At 44.1% G+C, this 26,235-nt stretch overlaps 1 protein-coding gene and 1 long non-coding RNA gene across 9 annotated transcripts in view; both read right to left on the reverse strand.

The window, feature by feature from the left end:
- ATXN7L1 (ataxin 7 like 1) overlaps positions 1-26,235 on the reverse strand; it is a 229,369-nt gene that overhangs the window by 110,276 nt on the left and 92,858 nt on the right. The gene's annotated exons all lie outside the window — the stretch shown is intronic.
- Positions 16,092-18,508, reverse strand: LOC118497105. The gene is made up of 2 exons (XR_004899654.1): positions 18,281-18,508; positions 16,092-18,185 (listed from the first exon to the last, which is right to left on the reverse strand). It is a non-coding gene; the product is annotated as an uncharacterized LOC118497105 (long non-coding RNA).

Genomic DNA, 26,235 nt, shown 5'->3' on the forward strand with positions numbered 1-26,235 from the left:
TGCTTAGGAAAAGGTGGGGGTAGAGAGTAGTTTTTTGGTGGGGGAACTTGACAGATGCAGCCTCAGCCAGGTGATCTGGGTCAGCATTGACACCAACAGTGGTGAACCACGCTGAAGGCATTGCAGCCTTGAAATGATGTGGGCAAAGTCACCTCTGTGGTGTTCACCCCCAAACCCATACAACAAGTCTAACCATGCCAAAAATATTAGACAAATTTCAACATAGGGCCTTCCTACAAATTTCCTGACTAGTACTGCTCAAAACTGTCAAGGTCACAGAAAACAAGGAAAGTCTGAAAAACTGACACAGCCAAGGGAAGCCTAAGAAGATGTGACAACTGAATGTAATGTGTTGTGCTGGAAGAGCTCCTGGAACAGTGAGATGCTGGGTAAAGCGAGGAAATCTGGATGAACTACGGACTTCAGTTAATAATAAAGCATCAGGATCGGTTTGCTAATTGTGCTGAGTGTACTATACTAGTGTAAGATGTTACCAATAGAGGAAACTTAATGTGGGGCACTTGGCAGCTGCCTGTAACCTTCTGAAAGTTTCTGTAAATCTAAAACTGTCCAAAAATATAAAGTTTATTAAAAAGTGTCTCCTTAATTACATACGTTTTTATTCCTTAAAAAATAAAGTCAAAATCTAAGTACAGATGTCACATTTACAAGGACAGATCATGAAACTTTCTTCCTTGAGGAGAGATTTAGGACTAGAGGCGCCAGCTATTAGGGACTATAGCTGAAAGGATTCTATAGTTTGATTTGGCAGCTTGGGGCAGTTGACCACTAAGGCCCTTGGAGCACTCAGTGATGGCTGCTGAGGTTTTGGCAGGCCAAGCGTGCAGCTGCCCTGAAATGGGCATTTGTAGGTCAATATTGAGGAAAATGGGGCCTACGTTGGGTGGGGGTAGGGTGGTCGTCAGCCCTGTGTGTAACTTGCAGTCTAACCCGTCTGCCCTGACTCATCCCAATAGCACCTGATTTCGAAGTGGGCAACAGGTGGTGAGAGCCAGAGCAGACAAGGCCTGGTGAGATCTCAGAATCTTTCCATCACCTGTAACTCTCTGCCTCATTTACTCCCTTCCAGTCACTTCGGGCTCCTGGCTGTGCCGCAAACCTGCCAAGCATGGTCCTGCCTCAGGGCCTTTGCACTTGCCCCACCACTTCTTTTTGGTCTCTGCTCAAACGTCATGGGACCACAGAAGGTTTTGTGACTAAAATAGCAACTCCTACGTCATTACTTAAGTTTTCTTTCTCTGTATTAATATGTTGTCTGTTTAGTTGCTTATTATCTATCATCCCCAAATAGAAAGTGATTTTCATGAGAGCAGAGACTTTACCTTTTTGTTGTTGTTCACTGTTGTATCAGCAATGCCTAGAACAGAACCTACGCTTAGCAAGCACTCAATACTATCAGTTGAATGCATACATGAATAAATGAGAGATTTTTTTACATCCCAGTATGGTGAATAATATGTGTTGATAAATAAGAGTAATTACATTCACACTGTATTTCTCAGTCTTTTATATTTTTTTTAATTCTCACCCAAGGATATGTTTATTGATTTTAGAGAGAGAGGAAGAGAGAAAGAGAAACATTGATGTGAGAGAGAAACATCAATCGGTTGTCTCCTGTATATGCCCAGACCCGGGATCAAAGAGACAACCTAGGTATGTGCCCTGCCTGGGAACTGAACCCACAGCCTTTTTGGTGTGAGGACAATGCTTCAACTAACCAAGCCACCTGGCTAGGGCTATCCTTTAAAGCTCAGAAAGTTACCTTTTTCATAAACTCTTATTTGTTTTGGTACAAAAATATATGCATACATAGTGAATTATTCATTAGAAATATTTATTAAGTGGGTCCTGTAGGTCAAAGCACTATGGTGGCCACCAGGGGTACAAAAGTGAGTAAGACTCACTTTCCAGTCTCCAGAAGCTCCATCCATCCATCCAACCATTTATCCACCTGGTCTTTCTGAGGCTCTCCTAAGTGCTAGACATGCATGTTTAAGTAGTATTTGGTGTGTCAGTTTGTCTTTCTCTCTGGATTGTTAACTCTCCTAATGGCAGAAAACTGAAGAACTTACTTGTAGCTATGCCAGTGACTAATATTTTGACCTGAACAATCCTTACACTCTGAGGATTCGTTTCCTCATCTGTAAACAAGGGTTTGAGACTCCGGACATCCTGCTTCACAGTGCTGCTGGGAGCTTCAAGTGAGATGATCCAAAATAAATGTGCTCTCTACACTGTGAGTCCTAAACACATATAAAGGATTCTCAGTCAGTAAATGCTAAAGACAAGAATAAAACTCAAACAAACAAAACAAAAACCCAAACTCAACCCTTTCCTCAGACCACTTCTCAGTGGGCCTCACAGCTTGAGGTGGCTGCTACTGCTGGTGGGCCCAATCTGCCCTCCCTCGGAAATTCTATGGTTGGGAAAAGTCAGGACAGGCAGCCCGATTCCTGCCTAGGTGATCCTTTGTAGATTACGTAGATCACCCATAACCTTTGATTAGCTCTGGTTTGAGCATGCACCAGCTCTTCCTACCCTTGCCTCCCCTGTGCTGTTCTGAGTGTTAGCGGCCCTCAGGGTCTCCTTTTACATTTTTAAAAACCTTGCTTTGGCTGATTCTGGAGTTTCTTCTAAGATGGGGTTTCTGGTGAATGACAGTGATTTTTGAATGCTGACATATAAACATCATTGACGAGGTAAGGTCCTCTTCCAAAGTCTAATCAAAGTGAATAAGCTGGATAAGTGCCAGGGGCAGTAGGGTGGGGAGGGTGGAGAATACAATATGAAGCAAAACAAGAGGAATATGGAGCAAAGAAAGAGAATACAACCCTGGTCATGTGGCTCAGTTGGTTGGAGCATTGTCCTATACACCAAAAGGTTTCGGGTTCGATCCTTAGTCAGGCACATACGAGAGGCAACTAATTGACATTTCTCTCCAACATCAATGTTTCTCTCTCTCCTTTCCACCCCCTTCCTCCCTTTCTAAAATCAATGACACATCCTCAAGGATTAAAAGAGTGAGCGAGCAAGAATACATGTGAGAATATCCTTCCCAGAGCCATGACTGGATTCCTCCATAAGCTCTGGAACTTTCTGGCTTCTGTATTTACACTCTCCCTGATGGGGTGCATGATATGGTCAGTAGGAACTGAAATGGTGGAAGCTTTCAGCCAGAGCTAGCAAATTTATTCTATGGAAACAGAGACACTCCTGTCTGCGTTCTCACCTATAAGAGCTAAAATGGTTTCAAATAGAAGAAATTATTTTTCCTCATCCTCTTTCCTACTGGGTCCCTATGTTCTGGACCACAGCAACAACATCTATAGTAACAAGCTGGCAGCCTTTCATAGAGCACTGAGTCTGAGCCCGGGAGACGCTGACCATCATACAGACACTGCCAGCCACAGGCAGCATGGTCTGAACTGAGATGCCAGCCCCTCTTTCCCCCATTTATTTCAGGGTCCAGAGCCTTCTGTTGTGTGCTGACAGAAGCTCAATCCTACCAACTTGTGGTCTCTCCCTGTATTCTTTTTCTCACGGAAAAACTTCTTCTTCTTCTTCTTTTAAAAAATCTTCACCACAGGACATTTTTTCATTGCTTTAAGGGAGAGAGAGAGAGAAAAACATCGATCGGCCACCTTCTTACATGTGCCCTGACTGGGAATCAAACCCATGTCCTGGGTATGTACCCTGACTGGGAATTGAACTCATTCCCTTTGGGTCTATGAGACAATGCTCCAACCAACTGAGCCACACCTTCCAGGGCCTTATGAAAAATTTCACACTTGTACAAAAAGAGAAAAGGATAAGGATCACACATGTACCCACAATCCAATTTCAACAGTTAATGTCTTGCCAGTCCCATTTCATTTACTTTCACCACCAACTGTTTCTTTTAGGGAACATTGTAAAGCAAACACCTGACATTGTACCCCTTAGTATTCTTCATCTTTTCAGAGTCACTGTTACGAACGGGGAATGGAGGGGGCATGGCGTATACAGGCACATAGTCTGCACTGTTCCTGTGTTAACTGACCAAACCTAAGCCAATAATCTACTCATTTGTTTACTTCTTATATTGTCTTTTGCTAAGAATTGTTCAAGTTGCCTTACTATTATTATTATTAAATAAAACAAGGGATAAAAACTAGATTTACACCTATGACTGAGGCTGAAGATAGACGATAAAACTAATATATACAGTTATCTTGGATTCTGAGGAAGATGGGTGGTCAGAAGGGACTCTAAGAGCCCCTAGTCAGGGAACCCCAACTAATGGAGAAAAGGGGTCCGGGACATCTCTTCCTCTTTGGAGCTTACAAAACTTTTTGATGGGGCTAACAGTGCTGTCCATGCTGGTGCCGAATATAAGGGAAAGGACAAAGAGCAGAAGCTGAAGACATGGACTGGCTGTGTGCACACACTGCTAATTAATTATATATGTAACTGCTTACCTTGTGGGCTTAATTACCTTGCAGCACAATAATGAACAGATCTGTTGTTAAAATCCTACTGGGTTTCAGAGATTAAAATTCTCTGTGGGCTTTCCTGGCCTTCCTGTGTAGCAGGCTAGGTTACTGGCTCAGAACTTACAAATATGAGGGGCCTTGCACCCCACTAGGTCTTTGGTCTCTGAAGAGAGGGCACTTGCAGCTTTGTGGAACCCTGTACAGCTCTGAGCTTGGCAAGTCTGTGGCAAATGACTGCTTCTTCTAGCTCTGAGCAAGTCAAAGGTTTGGCAGAAAGTCTCTCCTTGAGTTACTCTGCTGTGCTGGGATAGTTTGGAACCATAAACCACGATTGCGGATTTATGTGACTTCCACTTTCCTTAAAGCAATGGTTGTAGGGGGCTTGAAAACATATCTAAGGTCTGGCCCTTGCCCAGACTAATGAAATTAGGATCTCTGGGAGGGGGCCTGGTGCTACCTAGGTGATTCTTATGTGCTTCCAGGTGGAGACCTGTGGCCATAAAGCGAGAGCATGTCATGAACACCAAGGCTTGCTTTCTTCCCCATCTTTTTTTGTCAAGGTCACCTTTATCCTCAAAGCTTTCGACATAGAAGAGATGTGCTTTTTAGGTTTGAACATTCAGGTCATGCTGGCTTCAGGAAATGAATTGAGAGAAATTTTCATCTTATGCTATGGGCTAAAATAGTTTTAATAACAAAGGCTATACCTGGTTTTTGAAGACTAAATTGTATGCAGTTATAAGACCATGAAGGCCTTTTAAAAAGGGTAAAAAAGGGTGTAAAAATTTTCAAAAGTATTCTGTGGTTATTGGTCTATTCAGGTGTTCTACTTCTTCAGGGACATTTGGACAATTGATATTTTGCTAGGAAATTCTATATTTTCTTTAGATTTTGGAATTTATTGCCATAAATTTTCACATATGATCAGCTTTTAAAATTTTTATTCTTTTTTCCAACTGGTAATTACTTATTTCCCATTCTAATGTTGCTTTTCAAATGTCCTCCACTGTAATAATGATGAGTAATGTTTACTGACCACTGGCCATGTGCTAGACACATGGTTTCAACTGCTTTACCTGCCTAATTCATTTAACCCTTATGATAGTTCAATGAAGTAGGTACTCTTACTTTCATTTTTAATTTTTTTATTTTTCAATTATAGTTTACATTCAGTATTAATCTGTTTTAGTTTCATATATACAGCATAGTAGTTAGAAAATTATGTACTTTACAGAGTGGTTCCCCTGCTAATTCAAGCACCTGCCTTGGCTCCATATGTGGTTATTACAATATATTGACTATATTCCTCATGCTATAATTACATTTCTGTGACTCTTCTTTAACTACCAATTTGTACTTCTTAATCTTTTCACCTTTTTCACCCACTCCCAAACTCTCCCCCCTCTGTCAAATGTCAGTCTGTTCTCTGAAGCAGGCACTCCAACGACACTCATGTTATAGATGAATTCCTCACCTTTGGGTGCATAGGGAAGTTAAGCAATTTGTCACTAGGTCACACAGCAGCATGCAGCTCTATACACTCCCTACTGTTGTGTGTGTGTGTATGGTTAGACAAAGCCCATCATTTGAGTGTATTACTCTAGTGTGAGACCTAGTTGGGTGGCTCAGCTGGTTGGAGCATTGACCCATACACCAAAAGTTTCTGCATCTAGTCCCTGCTTGGGGTGCATACAATATTTCTCTCCCTCTCTCCCTCTCTCCCTCTCTCTCTCTCTCTCTCTCTCTCTCTCCCTCTCTCTCATCAATAAATATATCCTTGGGTGAGGATTAAAAAAAATAAGGGGAAGGAAAAAGGAATAACAACTGTGTTGGAGCTGTGGGTTCTTGCTCAAAGCTCTTGGTGTATGGTCTTTTAAGAGTTATGTGGCTGGGAAGTGACAAGATTCCACTGGCTAAGAGTGGCCCAGAGGCTTGGAACTGTGAGCTCCAATGATTAGATGGATTCCATGTTATGTGACCCTTTCAGTGACCTGGCCCAAGGTCACTGCATTACCTTGAATGTTCACTCAGACTGTGAGAGAAGCTTGTATCAACACCACAAGGTAGACATGAAGAGAAATGAAGAAAATAACTACAATTACTTAAAGGGGGGAGGTGGTTCAACTCAGAGCAGCACCACAATGTGAAACTTTTGTATAAAAGGATGTAGTTAAAAGATCTTCTAGGACTGGCTCTCTATTGCTTCCAGAATAAAATTTGAACTCTTTAGTTTGGCCTTCAAGGATTTCCACCACCTGACATTCTAAATCCATCAGCTACTGCTCCCATCAGGCACCACTGAAGCATCAGTTACACTAAACTCTTGCTTCTATAGGTCCTTGTGTGGCTGCTTCTGTGCCTTCGCCCATGCTGTTCTCACCACCATTGATGCACTTTCTCCAACTCTGGAGGATTCAAATGTGGTGAAATACATCAAGCTCTAGCATGTCACAATACTGTTTACAATTCTCTCCTCCTACAAGTAGGTAATACTAGCATCACACACTGTTTCCCATGTATGCCAGCATCTGGTAACTCATTTAACTTTTAAAACAACCCTAAGAATCATGTACTATTCTTATATGTGTTTTATAGTTGGGGAAACTGAGGCTCAGTCATTTATCCAAGGCTGCTGCTAGTAGCAGAGTTGGGAACACAAACGCAGGCAAATCTGGCTCCATGCTCTTAACCCCTCTGTACAGGACCTGTGCATTTTAGCAGGCATGACTTACAGTGACTTTCTCATTTATCTCACTTCCCTTATGGGACAGCAAGCTTCTCCAAGAGAGGCTGTGGGTCTGGATCTGGTGACCTTTGAACCAACTCAATAGATATACCATAACTATTTAATTTTTTTTCTTTTATTGATATCAGAGAGAGGGGATGGGAGGGAGAAGAAGAGGGAAACATCAATGTGAGAAAGAAAAATAAGTTGGTTGCCTTTTACATGAGCCCTGACTGGGGGCTAAACCCACAATCCAGGCATGTGCCCTGCTGGGGAATTGGACCCAAGACCTTTCAGTTTGTAGAACGATGCCCAACCCACTGAAGCCACACCAGTCAGGGTGATATGTCATAAGTATTTGTTTATGGATGGAACTAAGCCAGAGCTGGCCATGGCATTGTTACTTTTATCAGGAACCTTGTAGAGAAAAACACAGTACTAGGTGGATAGGTTGGGAAGGGCAAGGGTAAATAATTTGGAACCAAGGTCAATGCTGTCATGGTACTTTAAAATGGGTAGGGAGGCCAACTTTTGATAAATAACATAGTGGGAAATCACTGATGAAGAGAAAGCAAATGCAAATCCAGAGAGCATAAACTGAGGTAGGAAAAAGAGATGCTGGCAGAGCTGTGGAAGTCTGTAGACTCCTGGGCACCAGAACTATACTTAGGGCCTTGCTACACAAAGTATAGTCCCTGGGCCAGCAAGGGGGAACCTGCTTATAATTCAGAATCTCTGGCCCCACCCTAAACCATGGAAGCATAATTTGCATTTCAACAAGGCTCTCAGGGGAGTCATGTGCATATTAAAGTTTGAGAAGCAACCGCAGAAATTGTAACTTAATTGGTTTGGGGTGGGGCCAGGGCATCCATATTTTTAAAAACCTTTTCAGGTAATTTCTCATACACTGGGGTCAGAACCATTGCTTGAGCCTTCCATGGAGACCTGTGGAATGAAAGATGGAGGTGGGCAGGGTCTGGAGAATCCCAGCTCTGCCACTGATAGCTATGTGACCTTGGGCATATCACTGAATGTCAAAGAAGAAAGTAGATTAGATCAGTGGTTCACCAAATTCAGAATCAGAAAATACACATGTGGATGGAAAAGGGGTCACATACTAACCCTGACAAGCTCAGGGGAGGCCTGGCAAACCCAGAGACCAAGATCATCACACAGGATGGTCTGAATGTAAAAATTCATAACTAAAAGTGGGTCATGCTGAGTAGTCACTTCCTAGGCCTGTAGCTCCCTTGACAAACGACAGTCTTCAACTTTGAAATTATCTATTGTGTCTGTGCATCTAAGGTCACGTATCTTTAAAACGTCAGAGTAATTTTCTGCTTCAGATCCCTGGAAGGCACACCTCCAGCACCACAACACAAGACCACACTATTATCTTGTTCCCCACATTCCACCTCTATGGGCCGGAAATGTTAGCCATCCTGTACCCGGCAAAGTAAAAAGTATGTATCTCTCCGTTTTACTTTTTATCCAATCTAAGAGATGTTCCCACTGTTTTTTCCTCCCACTTCCCTGTTGTACTACCAATGGATTCCCTGTAACCTTCCTCACATCTCCTCCTTTTATTCTAATGTATAAAATAAGCTGCAAAACTGCCATTCTCCAGAGCATTTTCTCAATGCATTGAGATTTTGCTTTCTGGCAATTGCCATCATTTAGGATCACAACACTTTTTCTCAGGCTAGATGTTCTTTCATCGACAACATTCTTGGATCAAGGGAATTTTAATTCCCAGGGCTGGGCCTAAGGATTCAGCATTTTAAACAAGTTTCTTAGGGAATCCGCATGATGACTTTTTCAGGACCAGAAAGCCAGGATCTGTAAGCTTTGCCTAGTAGATGGCATACAGCTCCAGGATGACCAGTCTAGCTCATGAAGGACCCAACGGATGACTGATCACAACATGTGGAACTACAACAAAGACGCATTGGTTAGGGAAGCTGGAAGTGAGAAAAAGGGGTTAGTGGAAGTCCCCAGACTCAGGTTGAGGGTTATCAATTAATACAGAAGCATTGTGCACCATAGCTTCTGGACCAGAGTTTTTAACACAAAAAACATATCAGAATTACCTGGACCAATACTCAGGTCCTACTTCCGGAGTTGTTAGACCTCTAACCTAAAACTCCCCAAGTGCTTAGAATAGGGATCCCCAACCTTTTAGGCACCAGGTACTGGTTTCGTAGAGGGGGGTGGGGAGACAGAGGTGGAGCTCAGGTCATAGGTGAGCCAAGCTTCACTCGCTTGCCTGCCACACACCTCCTACTATGTGGCCCAGTTCCTAATAGGCAACAGACCAACAAACCCTCTGTCCAGGGTTTGGGAAAAATGCAGGCCAGATGGAAAAATCACTAAGAATTAAAGAGGCGGGGTCTCATAACAAAAAATGTGGGCTTTGGAGTCTTTTAATTTCTTTGAGGTTTCCTATCTGTGCAATGGGGATATTAACATACACTTTAGCGGCTGGTTGTGAAGACTAAATAAGATAAATCACATGTACCTCTGATCTAGTCAAAAGTCACTTCACTGTGAACCCAGCTTTCTCAGTGGACCTATGAGAACACTAAACCCCAGAATGGCAGGTCCCAGTCCACACAGCACACTGGAGATGACACTGAGCTCCAGTTGCTAATTCTACCACACTGCGGGGGCCTCCTCTAGATACAAGAAAAGAGCACAGAGAAAAGTCAAATGACTCTAAATGGCTACCTTCCTCCTTTCCACACTGAACTTCAGCCAGTGGAGAGTCCCTCACACAATATAAATCCTTAATTTTCTATTATTTATCTATTTTTTCATGCATTCCCTGACCGGGACCAAACCTGCAACCAAGGCATGTGCCCTGACCAGGAATCAAACCAGTGATTTTTGTGGGACAACACCAAACCAGCTGAGCCACACTGGTCAGGGCAAAAGCCTTAGTTTTCTTTGCTTGAGAATCAGGTCATACCCCTCCCTACAACAATGTATGAACTTGGCTTCCAACATGTTGCTGATGGTGTTTGATTTTAACCTATTTGAGCTTGATGTTCTTTTCCAATGATAATATCGGGAATGAAATAAATGCCTCCATGTTGAAAATGCAGTTGGAGAATGAGTTTTTTACCCAGTGTGTGGAAGGTGAGCGGGAATGGGAGGTGAAGAATAACAGACCAGGCAGTTGGACGGCGGTTTCAGCAAGTTGGACATGCGGGATTGAGCTGGGGCTGTGAACATTATAGGTTGAATTGTGTCCTGCTAAAAGATGCTGAAGGCCTAATCCTCAGTACTTGTGAACGTGACCTTATTTGGAAACAGAGTCTTTGTAAACCAAATTAAGACAAGGCCATTAGGGTGGGCCCTATCTAATATAACTGTGTCCTGGTAAAAGGGGAATTTGGACACAGAGCCAGATACACACAGGGGAGAACACCGTGTGAAGATGAAGGCAGAGACTGGGTGATGAATCTATAAGCCAAGAAAGGTCAAGACTGCCAGCAACTAGGGGAAGCCAGTGAGAGGTCTGGGACACATTCTTCCCCACAGCCCTCAGAAGGGGCCAACCTGTACGACACCTTGATCTCAGACATCCAGCTTCCAGAACTGTGTGACAATAAATTTGCATTGTGGTATTTAGTTATAGCACCCCTAAGAAGCTAACACGGTAAATGTCAGATCCTTGTTCAAAGAACACACTGTCATGCACGGAGGCAAAGAGACCAAATGTATCCCCTGAAGAGCCAGAACTGCAGAAGAGTGAGCGTGTTCTGCCGCATGTATGACTCTTCACCTGTGGTTGCAATGCCAAGCTTTATCTGATGCAGGGATCTAGCCTTGAAATACAGTGTGTGTTTTAAGTTTAAGATTACTAGCCTCTTTGTTGATGTTTTCAAATATGAGCAAAACCCAGTGGCACTGGGTTTTCCTCACTGATCTTCTCATCAGTACAGTAGGTAATAACTCGTACATCATGCTTAATATATGCCAGGCTTTTCTAAGTGTCTTATGTACATGAATTCATTTGATTTTCACAACAACCTTATCCTGTAGGGACTATGATTATGCCCATTTTACACATGAGGAGACTGAGGCACAGGGAGATAAAGTAACTTCCCCAAGGCTACAGAACTAGAAACACTGCAGTTGGGATGTGGACCCAGGCAATAAGGGCCGAGGGGCCCTGCCCTTAAATACTACAAGAAATGGTTACCACTTGCTGAGGCTGTACCCTGGGCAAGGTGCTATTCTAAAGACTTACATTCTGACCCATTTCACATTCACAACCATTTATCTAAGCTCTCAGATGCTTATTTTTCTACATTCATACTTCCAGTAAAGCTATTTTACTTTGAATGAAAAAAGGCCTCCCAATTCCCATACACATACACACAATTTGGCTCCCCCAACAAAACAAGCCATAGGCTGGTGACCCTAACAGCTGCCCCTAAGTGGGTATCTTCCAGGGTTTGCCGCCTGTCCCTGCCCCTCTCAACATAGCCGTGTCCACCCCTGCTTCCCCATTTGAGCTTGTTATAATTATGAAGTGAATGCTTCTTTGGGGAAAGCCAGACCTTTTAAGGTCTAACTCATTGCTTTCCAAAGTAGGATTTGATGGATCATTTTACTTTCCTTGTCAGAGTCGAGTGGGACTTGACTTCCCAATCTTTGTATGTGATTAACATTTTGGTATGAAATAATAACTTCCTTTTACTGAGGGGATCACAGAGGGAAGAGGAGGAGCAGGAGAGTGACGTGGAGGAGGAGGAGCTGAGCAACAAATGGGGGGAGGGGGAAGAAAACCAAGGATGACTCCATATCTGTGTCAGGAACTGGGGCCAGGTACTAAGCACACTGATCTCACTGCTGCAAACTCCCAGATGTTAGGGAGCCTGCTGCACAGAGCTGGGCTCGAACCTGGGACTCCCACTGCTGCTCCTGAGAGTCTGGGTGGCAGTGGGGACAGTGGTCCTGTTCAGCAGTCCTGACAAGAAGGGAGTCTTCCCAAGGACAATCCTCAACTGGGTAAGGAGGTGATGGTCAGCATCACATCTGCAAAGTCTACAAGGTGATCTTCTCTCCGGGGTTCTATGTGCCCCTCAGGGCAACACCGAGAAGGTAGCTATGATTGTTGAGAGGTTGTTTCCCTTTAGAGGTTGATGGCTGTGCCGTCACACAACTGTGGCACAGTAGCCAGGTAGGTGACGCCCACACGTATGGACATGGGCCCTCTGACTGTCCCTCCCTCAAAGCTAACGATGCTAGATGTAGCAAAGCTTTCTTTCAGAGCCAGCCAGCATGACCCCCCAGTGTCACTGGTTCTCTTCAAATCTGTTTGGTAACTTATGAAGAAATAGATCTTTCCACCTCAGTAACAACAAAACTGGTCTTTGCATCTGTGAAAATTACATTCTAGATGACAGCAATCCTGAACGTTAATCAAGTATCAGTCACTGATATGAATGGAAAATCGAGCTGGAGTCTTTATTCAAGCCTTGTTTTGAGCAAAGCAAAGCAAAGCAAGGGCTGATTGTGGAGAAAACTGGCTAACAGGTTTGAAATAGTTCAGTTGAGTAGAAAGAGCGTGAGCTTCGGGGCTGTGGACTGGTCAATCCCTGGCTCTGCCTCTGCCTCTAGACACATGTGCTCTAGGCCTCAGTTTTCCCATTTGTAAAACATTGTCCCCCTCAGATCACTGAGAGAATGCATGTAAAGTATGTAGCCCATGCAGGCTCTACCCACAATGCATGATTTATATTAGACACACTTGAAACAATTGGGGAGAATAGGTCTACTGGGGAGAGGGTCCCTTTTCTTGCCAAATATTAGCTCTGAACATATTTAACATGTGCTGTGTCCAAGCCAGGTGAATAAACGTTCTCGTTCACTTCCCACTCAAGGTTCTGAGCTGTCTGGTTCCCATGCAAAGGGTTCTCTTTCCGTACTCAGCAGCACCGTCCTGCCCTCCCTCGTCCTTGTCTCAACCACGCAGGGTCAGATCTCACCCCCTGCAAAGAGCCTTCCACACCAAAAATACAAAAGTTGAATCTAATCATGAGGAAACTTCAGGTAAACTAAATTTAGGGATGTTTTTCAAAATGCATGGCTTGTCCTTTTCCCAAGTGTCAAGGCTGTGAACAGCAGCCTGAAGAACGGTCCTGACTAGAGGAGACTGAAGAGACCTGACAACTAGATGCGACATGCAATACCTGGTTTGTAAACTTTGTTTGCTATTCAGGGTAATGGGCAAGATTTGAATAAGGTCTGTCTCAGTGCTATTTTCTGGTTTTTATAATAATACTATAGTTACATAAGAGAATATCTTTGTTTTAAGGAAATACACACTAAAATATTTAGGGGTAAGGGGACATAGTATTTGCGATGTACTCTCAAACAGTTCAAAATGTATATACAGTATAATACATAAAAAATTACCTTCCTCCCCCCACACCCCAGAAAGCACTACACAATTGGTTGCACTATCTCCCCTTCATTTTGCAAATGTCCTTGTAATGATTTTTTTAAATGTGAATGGTGAATAGGAGTTCAGAGACCACCTAATTCACACCCTCCTGGGTGCGGTGAGCAGGCCCAGAGGGGCCTTGGGCTCCTTGCCACACAGCTGACTGCCTGCAAGGGCCTGGATTCCTGGTCCTGACCTGCAGTCCGGTGCTCTTTCTTCCTCACAGTGTGACCACACAATGCATTTGGCTGCTGAGGAGTGACAGCTGTGACAGAACATTGATCCCCTTAGCCTTAGGGGAAAATGGATAGGACCTGTCAGGAGGCCGGGGAGGCCTTGGTGTCAGTGTCCTTTTCACCTTTACTCCATAGGGACATGGGGTGAGAAGGTTGGGCAGCTGCTCTCATCACGTCTGTTCCCAGGGCTCTAAGGAACACCTATGTGCTAATGAGTCTGCTTTGTTTCTCTGTCCCTGACCTCTGTCTGAAGTCCATTCTCCTGAATCCATCTGCCAACTCTTGCCCATTGAATGGCTCCTTTAATGTAAAATGTCCAGAACCAAATGCTAGATTTCTCCCCTCTCCTGTCTTTCCTCATCCTAATCCAGCACTGCGGTTCACCCGGTTCAATCCAAAACCTAAGAGCACCCTGGCCTCCTGTTTTTTCCCATCTCCCAGCCAAACCACCAGCACATCCCACTGGCCAGACCTTCCCAACATATCAAGAACCTGCTTCTCTAGTGCTATCCTGGCTTGATCCAGGCTGCCGTGACTTCTTGCCTGGACTTCCACACACACCTTCCGATGGTGTCCTGCTCCCACCATCCCCCTTCCCATCATGTGTTCCCTACTCAGCAGCCAGAGCGAGCCTGTCTCTCCCCAGCTCAAAACTGCCCTGGATTTCTGTCTCACTTAAAATAAAGCCTAAATCTTTGCAAGGGTTTACTTGATGGGCCTCCCTCCTCCTTTCTCACCATTCTTCACCCCGTACCCCCGCCCCTACATTGTCCTAGGAGCACAAGACCGGTGGGGCATGCTCCAGTCAGGGTCTTTCACCTGCTGCTCTCCCTGCCCACAGTGCCCTGCCAAGGCCACTCCCTGACTTCACTCTGGCCCCTTTGGACGGGCCTTTTCTTGCTACTGTGAGGGAGCACTCCCTGACCCCCTACATTGACATCTGCCAGCGTATGCAATGTATGCTTTTTACTCGTTCATGGTCTTCATTCCCCACTAAGTTCCTGGTGGGTGGGAATCTATTTGGTTTACTCTGTACTCCAGCCACTGCTTGGCACATAGTAGGAACTCAATATATATTAGTTAAAGCAAGGAATGAATGCACTGTTAAGTTGAAAAAGCGAGGAGCAAAACAGTGTATATAACACACACCCATTTATTTCAAAAGAAATAAACACATCTACGCTTACCTATCTTTGGCAGGATTTAACAGCTGTGGCCTCTGGGCGGCTGAACAGGTGGCTGGGGGCAAGGGTGCAGGGACACTTGCCAGTGCAGGCCCTTTTGGAGCCTTTTGAGTTTTTCTATGGGTACATGCATTACTGTTTGATGAATACATACATCAAATTGTTATGTTGTACACCTAAAACAACTACAATGTTAGACGTCAACTACATCTTAAAAAAGCCGCCCCCCAAGTGTTGTAAGGCGCTCTGCCACCAGCATGTGAAAACACATGTGTTACAAGTATGAAATCATGATACACAAATGTCATACATACAGTACATGATTTTTAAAATTATATTTTATTGTTTATGCTACTACAGTTGTCCCAACTTTTCTCCCTTTGCCCCTCTCCCCTCAGCTCTTCCCACTCCCTCAGGCAATCCCCACACCATTGTTCATGTCCATGGGTCCTGCATATATGTTCTTTGGCTACTCCATTCCCTATGCTGTACTTTACATGCCTGTGACTATTCTGTAACTACATATTTGTACTTCTTAACCCCTTCACCTTTTTCACCCATCCCCCTAGTGCCCCTCCCATCTGGCAGCCATCAGAATGTTCTTGGTATCTATGATTCAGTTTCTGTTCTGCTTGCTCATTTTGTTTTTTAGACTCAATTGTTGAAAGACGCATTTATTACCACTTTATTGTTCCTATGTTTTATCTTTTTAAAAATATTGCTTATTTATTTTGGGGAGGGGATGAGAGGGAGAATGAGAGGGAGCGAAACATCAATCGGTTCTGGACACTGAACCCACAACCTGACAAGGGACTGAACCTGCAGCCCAGGCATGTGTCCTGACTGGGAATGGAGCTGGGGGCCTTTCACTGTGTGGGTCAACACCCAACCCCCTGAGCCACACTGGTCAGGGCCCTCTTCTTTTTCTTCTTCTTCTTCAATAAGACCCTTTAACATTTCATATAAAACTTCCTTAGTTTTTCCTTGACTGGGAAGCTCTTTACTTATCCTTCAATTCTAAATGAGAGTATAATTTAAGATATGTATAGTACTCTGTATAGTAAACAATTTAAGGTATGATTTTAAAAAACTTGAAACCATTCAGTGCAGCATTTTCCTTCATTTATCGTAACCCAAGCTAAAAGATATTACATCTTGTGCCTATAGTCAGTTTTCAACATCTTACATGCAGAAGTTCCTTAGATACCTAAATAAAAAGTTCCTGAAAGGAGGACTAAGAAAGAGGAAACAAAGGCAAATCAGCTTTAAGGCTTACTTGTAGGTAAAAGGGAAAAAAAGTATATATCTATTCAAAACACATAAACACATTTATATCCAACCTGTTAATGTTGCTGGCCATCCATAATCCTGATAATAAATAATTATGAGAAGACAGTCATGGCAGGCTTAGTTTGCATTTGTGAGGAGGGGCAAGGGACTCTGGTAGAATGCTTGTCTTGGACTTGGAACATCTGAGAGAGTGCCCAGCTCTGTCTCTCCCAGCGTGACTCTGGGCATGGCCTCAGTAGGTCTCACGTTCCTCTACTGTAACAAGGGGTGCAGAGATTGACTCTGTCATCTTAGAGGTCTCTTTCCAGCTCCAATATTCTGTAGTTCTGTTTTGAGTAGATGTTACCTTTTGGCTGGCTCACACAAATGGACAAGTGCTATGCCTCTAAGGATCCATGTAGATGGAACACTGATGTTGGAGACAGTGACCCAGCTACATGTCCTCCAGGCCACCTGAACCTGAGTATGACTGAGCCAGAAAGCTGAGGCTCACCCTCCTGCTTCCCAAGGCTGCTCCTCAATCCTGGGGCTTGGGCTTTTGCACCCTGGGCCTCTGCCAACTTTTATGAGCCAAGTGAAACACTCCGGGAGCTGCTACATATGAGCTGAGCAAAGCATCTCAGAGCCAGGTGTGGACAGGGCTGCCTCTGTGTCCCCAGAGCTGAGCCCACCCTGGAGATGAAGAACAGCAGGTGGCTTCATGAGCCAGTAGGACAGTGAACTCCCTTTTCCTGAAAAAATACTGGAAGGAAAAACTGAAGAAGTGTTCTCATCCTGTTTTGGGGAGGGCCCTCTGTCAGGGAGGGGTGTGGGTGGGGGGAGGTGATTCACAGACCTCGATTCTCAGATTATCTGCATGAGAAGCAAGGAAGTGGCACAGAATTGGCCTCTCACTTTGGAATGTTCCACATTATTGTTTTCCTTATTAGATTTGTCTTGTTAACTGTTTTAGAGTGAATTATGTTAAGATCGCTGTGCATTCCCTCTGCACATGCCAGCAAATTGGTGGATGTGTGGGAGTGTGTTGAGTTCCAGAGGGAATTCCCTGTGGAAATTCCACAAGGATTCTCTCTAGATAGTCCTCAAAATTGAGTTTAGGGTTTGGTTACAGGATGGGTGAGTAAAAAAGGGTAAAATAAAAATACTGTAAGCCAAACAAGAATGAGAAATAAAATGTGTCTTTCAGAAGAAGTTTGATGATGCCTATGGTTTAGTTTTCTTAACTGATGCTTTTCAGCCTAAATCTGTCCTTACTGTGAAAGCTCAAGAGTTCCAGGGTTTGGAGTTGTCTTTGGGGGGGAGAGGGGAAGGGGAAGGAGGTACACAAAGTCCTCACACTCAGAAAACAGCCACTAAAAGAGGTTGTAGAAACTGTCCCTGGATGTTAAAGCAGATATTTGGGCTGGTGGATTTAAATCGAGGGATCTTCAGCATCAATCACTTGAGGGCAGAGCCTGTCCTTCTCATTTCAAAAATCCCAGAGAAGATCGTAATTCAAACCAATTCTCTGTCATTCCCCTGAGCCCCTTCCCCTCAGGTCCAACCCCTCTATTGAGGGCTACTGTAGGAACTGTCCTGGACACTTCTTGCTTAAAAAAAATGAATCAGCCTGTGAAGTATCTCCCTGCACGATACTTATAAAATCTTAATGTACTTACAACAGCTGTGCCCCATAGGAACCTAGTAGGCCTTCAAATGGGACAACTGGGGCTTTAACTTCCTGACTTCCCCCTTCCTTCTTTCCTTCTTTCCTTCCTCCTTCTCCCTTCCCTTCCCTTCCCTTCCCTTCCCTTCTCTTCCCTTCCCTTCCCTTCCCTTCCCTTCCCTTCCCTTCCCTTCCCTTCCCTTCCCTTCCCTCCCCTCCCCTCCCCTCCCCTCCCCTCCCCTTCCCTCACTCAAATGCACTCCACAACAGTGTGTATAGACTGAAGGTACTTTAGAGAGAAGTTGGGATGAAAAGTCTGTCTTGAAACCAAAGGGACGTCAAGTCCCCACTTCCAGTGCCTGTTCTGTCATTCACTTAGTCTGCATTTCAAACAACATATTTGTGAGCAGGTAAATATGATAATATAATTTTATATTTAGTGGCCCTGGCCCTGGCTGGTGTAGCTCAGTGGATTGAGTGTGGGCCTGTGAACCAAAAGGTCTCCAGTTTGATTCCTGGTCGGGGCACATGCCCAGGTTGTGGGCCAGGTCCCCAGTATGGGGCACATGAGAGGCAACCACACGTTGATGTCTCTCCCTTTCTTTCTCCTTCCCTTCCCTTCTCTCTGAAAATAAATAAATAAAATATTTTTAAAACATTTTATATTTAAATATGTAGTTTTAAAAAATGTTACTTTTATCAGTCTTCTCAAAATCTGTAAGCCCCTCTTGAAACTAAAGCCCTAAGTCTTTGAAAGTGAATTTCTTTTTCTCAGTTTGCCATTCAAAGCTTTCCATGGCCTAGGTCCATTGTGATCTTCCTAACTGGCCCCTCACATCCCCCTCAACCCATTCTTATGGCTGGTTGCTTCAGGGTTTCAAATTTGCTAATGATAGAATAACTGCACAGGATTATACCATTAGGGTTATGGATGGATTTGAACGACTCCCCAGTTGCTGAACATTTTTCTGTTCCCCTTTGACTTTTTCCTGGAATGGTCCAAAAAAGCATTTAGTCCTGTGGTTCTCAGCTTTGGCCAGTCATTAGAATATGGAATTATGGGGAAGTGGAGGGTGGGAGGTAGGTTATTTATTTTTAAAATTGATGCATAAGACACAGGAAAGGGCACGAATCACAAGTGTGCCAACTGATGACATTGGGCACACAAAATACTCCCTGTCACCAGCACCCAGATCAAGACAGAATATTACCAGCACCCTAGAAAGGCTGGGGTAAGGGAGGCTTTTAAAAAATTCTCACTTTCCCAATCCTTTGAAATTCTGATTCCTAGATCTGAGGTGGAGGCCCAGGAATTTGCATTTTTAAGATTCTCCCTAGGGATTTCCCAAACATTGCCAGATTTAAGAGACCAGGAAATCTACCAAAGGCTTTCAAATTGCCCATAGGTGGCAATTTGGGGTAGGGTGGGGGTGGAGACAGAGAGCTGTCAGACCTGCTTTCCCCTTTAATCAGAGCCTTTTGTATCTTTTTGTTATACTGGGTTACCTACCATCTCTTGCTCCACAATTCTGAAAATGCCCTGTATCAGTCAGGGTTCAAATATAGAAGCAGAACTACAAGGATAGGCACGGATACCTATATATATATTTGTCTATGTACTCTGTGTGTGTGTGTATATATGTGTGTGTGTATAATATATGTCTGTAACAGGTATTTGACCTTTTGCAACAGTAATTGCTGGTTAAATAGCCTCTATAAAGCTGCTGTTTTTGCATCTGGAGTGGAGTCCATGGGATAGACAGCAGAGAGTTGGGAAGGAAAGAATGGAAAGGGGAGAAGACCAAGAACAACCTGGAACTTACAAGCCTTAACCGGGACCCCACGAGAAAGGACTGAAACTCATGTCAGGTCTTGTTACCTTTGACCTTGATGGTATGGACATTATCCAGAAGCCTGGGACCTTCGTCAGGGAGCTAAGCCCACAGATGTGGCCCAGGAGTCAGAGTACCCCACAGGGGATCCAGGGGAAGGTGGAGCAACTGCAGCTTTGGCCGCTGCCTCATGCCAGTGAGGTGAGCCGTCAGACAGGTGCCAATGCCTGTGTTGCAAAATGGCTGCTGCTTCCTTTGTGCTCTCCGGAGGATCGGGGAATCTCTTTGCAGCCCCACCCCAATTAGAAACCCATAGGGCAGGGGATTCTGGGAAATGTGGTTCAGCCTAGTCAGGTCAACAGGTGAGAAAGCCACCATCACCCATCTGACATCAGGCCCGGCATCAGGATATGTGAAAGCTTCCTTGGTCACCCTATTGTGCAATGGATGCTGAGTAACACTGGCTGTCAACCTTAGTACTATCCTCAACCCAGGGCCTAAGAATATAAATTCTATTCTGTTTTTGTCCCAAGAGGACCATAACTAGATCTGATTATTTTTACAAAGCCCCTTAAATGTCTTTTTCACTATCCTGCTTTCCTCCATCTGCTTGTCCTCTCTTTGCAAACTGAACCACAACCCTCATACAGTCCTCAGCACAGTGGCTGTGCCTTGAATGGAGTCATTGCTGGTTATCCTCCTGGTGTAAGTGGATGAGGAGCACAGTGGGCAGACTGAGATCATACTAATGCCATCAAACTTACAGTGAACTCAGGACTTGGATTTTTTCACTACTAAGCTTCTAAATAAAGCATCTCTTCCTCCTAGGCATAGACTAATTAAAAGACTAGCATGCACGCAAAGCGGTCAGTGAACACTTAACTGCCACAATACAAGCAAGAGTTGGCAAGAGCCAGTGCTATGGACTCTCAGGTGGCTGAGTTGCCTGCCATTGCTGGTCTTTCTCAAGGATACTAAAAGAGAAGGCTGAGAGGGGTCATTAGAGGAGAGGAAATGGGAAAAGAGCTGGGGGCCAGAAAGAGCTCAGGTTCAAGTTCCATTGCTGCCACTAACTAGCTATGGGGCTTGGGCAAGTCAGCTAATGTTTCTAAGTCTCAGTATTAGCCCTACCTCCTGTACAGAGTCATTGAGAGCATCAAGAAAGAGAAGAAATGTGAAAAAGTTTTGGGGGAAGAAAGTCTAAAATCATGGACATATCTGTGTGCAAGGAAGTAGTATTAGCTCTGCCACAGACCACACTCATGTATGGAAATGGTTATCTATACTGTGGATTATTTAGGCCCCTTGCTTTCCTTTTCCTATCTATGTGGTTATTTCTAATGAGATCTGCTGAAATGTGCGACAGGCACAATTGTTTAGTCTTTGGGATTTTCTTTGGCTATTTTTTTCAAAGATTTTATTTATTTATTTTTAGAGAGAAGAAGGGAGGAAGAGAGGGAGAGAAACATCAGTGTGTGGTTGCTTCTCGAGCACCTCCTACTGGGGACCTGGCCCACAAACCAGGCACGTGGCCTACACTGGGAATCATAGAACTGGCAAACCTTTGGTTCCCTGACTAGTAAACAATCTACTGAGCCACATAAGCCAGGGTGGCTTTCTATCATTTTTTATATTCTCCCTCTTCTCCCCATTACAGCAGACAATTGAAGACTGCTGAGACCCCGCTCTAAACTCCCTAAATAAATTTACATAGAGGGAACCTTTCTTTTTTTTTTCATAATTATTAAGCTTTATTTATTTATTTAAAGATTTTATTTATTTATTTTTAGAGTGGGAAGGGAGGGAGATAGAGAGAGAGAAACATCAATGTGTGGTTGCTGGGGGATATAGCCTGCAACCCAGGCATATACCCTGGCTGGGAATCGAACCTGCGACACTTTGGTTCGCAGCCCAAGCTCAACCCACTGAGCTATGCCAGCCAGGGTTGGAACCTTTCTAAGAAACAACAGCAACAAAAGAGTCTTTCTTTGCAAATCTGGGAAGTAAAGCCAGGAAGAGATCAGGCAGTGCTGTAATATGTGTATTGTTTAAAGTAGTTTTCTGTGCCTGAACTAGATTTTAAGCTTCTTGAAGGCAATGCTGGCTCTTGATTCTCCTTTATTTGGATCTCCCAACACTGCCACCCTCTTTTGGGTTGTGCCCCCACTCCAGGTTTCCAGAGTCCTGTTCTTGCTGACTTGACCCTCTGGTAAAACTGACTCTGACTTCACTTACTCACTCTTAGTAGTAAATGCCCTGGTGGAACTGCACTTACTAGGGGTGAAAGCCTTAAGGTAAAGAAACCGTGTCTCAGCTGGAGGGAGAGGCTGGAGGGAGAGGTAATCTCTGACTACCCTAAACACCACACCATGAGGGCAGTCACTTTAGACTGGCATTTGCAGGGACAAAAGAAACGGAGAAAGTGGGAGATAACAGTAGGGATAAATTCCTCTAAACAGACCTTTGTGGTTTTTAAAGATTACTGAAGATCAGGAAGAGTGAGGGCAGGAGCAGTGTGACCAATGTCAAGGTCTAGCTCTTGTTTAGCAAGGAGTTTTCAGGAGCCTGAACCTAGAAAAGCTCTATCAATAGGGCCTCTGTATTTCCCATCAATTCTGACCAAGCTGCCGGACAATCCCTCTGGTGATTTTAGAGATGAATTTCCAATTTTTCTCTGAGTAAAAAAGGTAAAGCATCATTTATTATAAGGTACCCCCAAGGCCAAATTCCTGAAAGGCTGTAGTAGGTAATGTGAACCCCAAGTAGACTCATTAAAAGAAAAGTTTTCATGGTAAAATAAAGCACTGATGCACAAAACTGCACAAAACAAATATACATATTGCACTGGGAATGATTAGAAAGCAGACGCCCTGGTAACCACCAGGCAAGTGAAGGAAGAGCACTTGGCTGGCCACCTGAGAAGCCCATACACGTGTTTACCCCAAGTTGCAGCCCCTCTCTGCTTCCAAAAGAAGCACTTACTTCCTTGTGTCCATTTATGGTTTTATCACCCATGTGTGTATCCCTGGGCACTGTTCAATCTTGTCCATTTTTTAGATGTCTCCTTTTGTTAAGCGACCAGTTCTCCCTTCTATTTCTTTTCCTTACTATTTATCTGTTGAAGACTCAGGCTGTCTAACCTGCTATTTTCTACTGTCTGGATTTTGCTCTTGATGCACGTCAACACAATCAAATGCTTTCATTCTTAATGCAAATAATCACCCGTTTAAAAAAATAAGCTATATGCAAGCCATGTTCTTAAGGGGGTACAACCCACCATAATCACATTCCTGTGAGTGTGTGGGCAAAGGGAGCTCTCACAATAGGAGGGACAAGGCAGTGACCAAAACGTAATCTGGGGGGAGCTCTCCATGGAACTAGTGATTTATGGAAAAAAAACCCCAACTCTTTTGCAGTTGGGAATGACCAGGGAATGCTTCTCTTTAAGGTCTTCCGATATAGTCTGCTTCAGTAGGAAGCACATTTGGAACATGGTTTGGCATCACATTATGCTCTGGGGTCCAGGGCTGTGTACCAGTAGGTTTTATCAAAGATGATTGAATAATAAGGGCCTGGATGAAGTAGAAACCTAAGGAATCTAAACCACTAACCAAATTCACCAAATGTAACAAGTATAAATGGTAGATGAAAGGAAGATTAGATCTGGCCATTTACTATGGTTTGGAGCAAGAAAAATAAGCTTAATTTTTTTTTTCCTTTTTCTAACCTCAGCAAGCAGTCCCACCAACATAATTATTAACATTTTCAAAGGCTTTATCAAATATGAACTTAATAAAGAGCACATCCACTTAATGGTGACCTCTAGACACCCCCAATAACTCTAGGACCCGAAAGTATATGCTCCAGAGCTATGGCACCCCCACACAATGAACACAATAAATGAGCAATGTCACAGAAGGAGATGAAAACTTTTTTAATACTTTAAATATGTTTAGGGTCTGTTTTGATTTGCACAGGGGAAAAAGCTCCAAAATAAATATGATAAAAATATTCAAATATCAAGGCATCCTTCAAACTCAACAGGCCGCCAAAAACACCTTCAAAACTTTATTACAGTATTCATTGTTCAGCCAAGAGAGCAGTCTAAAAGACATCAGAGGAGAATAAAAGAAATTAGGCAGAGGCACTAATGACCACATTCTGGTTCTCTACTCCCATTTCTTTCCTTGGTTCTCCTAGGGGTGGTGTTTGTGAAAGAAAGCAGGATTGTGTATTTGGCAGGAAGGAGCAGGGAGGGAAAGATAATGGAGAGGAGGACTTCATGCAAATTTGACAGGCAGACAGATTTTTTTTCCTGGGCACAGTTTTTAAAATTGCTTGCAAGATTGGGTTCCTGTTCTTACAGTGTAGATGGTAAGTGATTTCCCACCCTAGTTTTTACAACACTCTAGGGTGTACCTAATGATTGCAATCTGTGTGTTTAAAGTTCTCAAAACGAAGTTAATTTGAGTTCACTTTCACTGAAAAGGTAAATATGACTTGAAGATTTTTTTTCTTATTGTCTCGTCTACTTTTCTGAAAGATCTGATGCTCCTTGGATTTCCTTCCTGCCTGGCTCTGTTAGTCTGATGTTTCAGGTCTAACCACTTGCCTTCCTGGCTTCCCAGCTCCTCCCCAGGCCCTGTCTCTGCATCACCAGGAATTCCACAGAGTTCTTCCCTAAATCCTCTTCTTGTGCCTGCCCCCACTGCAGGCCTCACCACAAACCCCTTCATGGACTCCTCTCTTCTCAACTCCAGACCCTAACAACTACCCAGTGTATGAAATACCCACCATATGAAATTCCTGAAGGGCAGGGTTGTTCAAAAGTTAACCAGAATGTAGGGAGGGGGTGCAGTCTGACAAGGCTTCCATGCTTCCATTAGCTTATTTCTCATGCTGGGCCAGGCTCAGTCTAAGCACGTTACATGCATTATGACATTTAATCTCCATGTCTCTGAGAAAGCATGATTATATCCATTTTTCACACATGAGATTTAAGCTCGGAAGAGAGCAGGAGACAGGAGAGGCAGAGCTAAGTGGTGAACCTAGCTCCAGGTCCAGCTCTGAGTCATTAAGCTCTTCTGGACTTAAGAACTTTGGGGTTGCTCCTGTGGTGGACCGGCAAAAGGCCAGGTCAGAGGTCATGGGCTCCAGCTCTGCTGCCCCTGCCATACAACCCAGGGACAGAGTCCTGCCCCACCTGTAACCAGGCACCCCACTGACACTGGCCTCACCAGGAGGGTCTGCTGCTGAAGTGAGGTGGTGTGTTAAGTCTTTACTTGTGCCTCCCTATACTTCCAAGTCTGGAAGGGACTATGCCTCTTGTAGAAGGACCAGGGCCTCGACATTCTTTCCTGACAAACTGTGTGCATCAGCTCATAGAAAACTCTCTACTGGTAAGACTAAATATTTGGACCTCCAGCTGTCCAAGAATCCTAGATCTTGGACATGTGGAGAGGAGGACAGAGACATGTGTGAGTTTGTCTTTAGATCAGTAAGACACTGTTGGGCCATCACTGCTGAAAAGGCACTGTGGCAGGGCCTTCAAACCCTCTCTGAATCATTGTAATGTCTCTGCAATACCACCTCCTTTCCCCATCGACCCATGCTCCATACCAGCAACCACTTTGTGGAAACAAAATATTTGGTGGCCTTTTCTTCCAGTCTGTTCTTAACTTTTTCCTACTGAGCACTAATTTTGTCAGCCCAGGGTGGAGCACTGGAGGTGAAGATGATTGTTGAAGTAGCCATGGGGTTTCATCAGAACTCAGCCCTGAGATGATTCATATCGGGCTGGGGCTCAGCTTGGGCCACTTCACTCCCAAGGCCCCCCCACACACAGACTGGCTGGGTCTGGGCTTGGCAGGGAGGTGAGGCCTGAGCCACCACGCTGAAGGAGTACCCAATCACAGGACTAGGAGCTCAGTGTGTGTGTGTGTGTGTGTGTGCGCGCGCGCGCACGCACCAGAAAAAATCTCATAAAAATCTGCAGGAGCCCTTGCATGAATCTTGTACCACAGATCCCTGCCTGCATATATAGCCCCATTCCCACCAGGACACAGGGAGTTAAGAATAAAACCACCTTTGAAACCAAAACCTAATTCTCCATGGCAATCTATTAAATAACGAAGGATTTCTAGGCCTTATTAAAATAAATGTTTAGTGTATTCTCTTATCCTCTGACGTTCACTTCTTCACTTGTCAGCACCTGCTGGCAGCAGCTGGAATAATCTCACCAATTTTGCTGTATGTGCAAGTCAATCTGATCCTCCCCACCCCCACCAAGACAAAAATCAGTAAAGCGATTAAGTTACAATTAAGGCATGTCACTGAAAGCACAGACAATGTAAAAAGGCTGAGAAGGACTTGC

Source organism: Phyllostomus discolor, chromosome 10, assembly GCF_004126475.2.
Source record: "Phyllostomus discolor isolate MPI-MPIP mPhyDis1 chromosome 10, mPhyDis1.pri.v3, whole genome shotgun sequence".
Classification (NCBI taxonomy): domain Eukaryota; kingdom Metazoa; phylum Chordata; class Mammalia; order Chiroptera; family Phyllostomidae; genus Phyllostomus; species Phyllostomus discolor.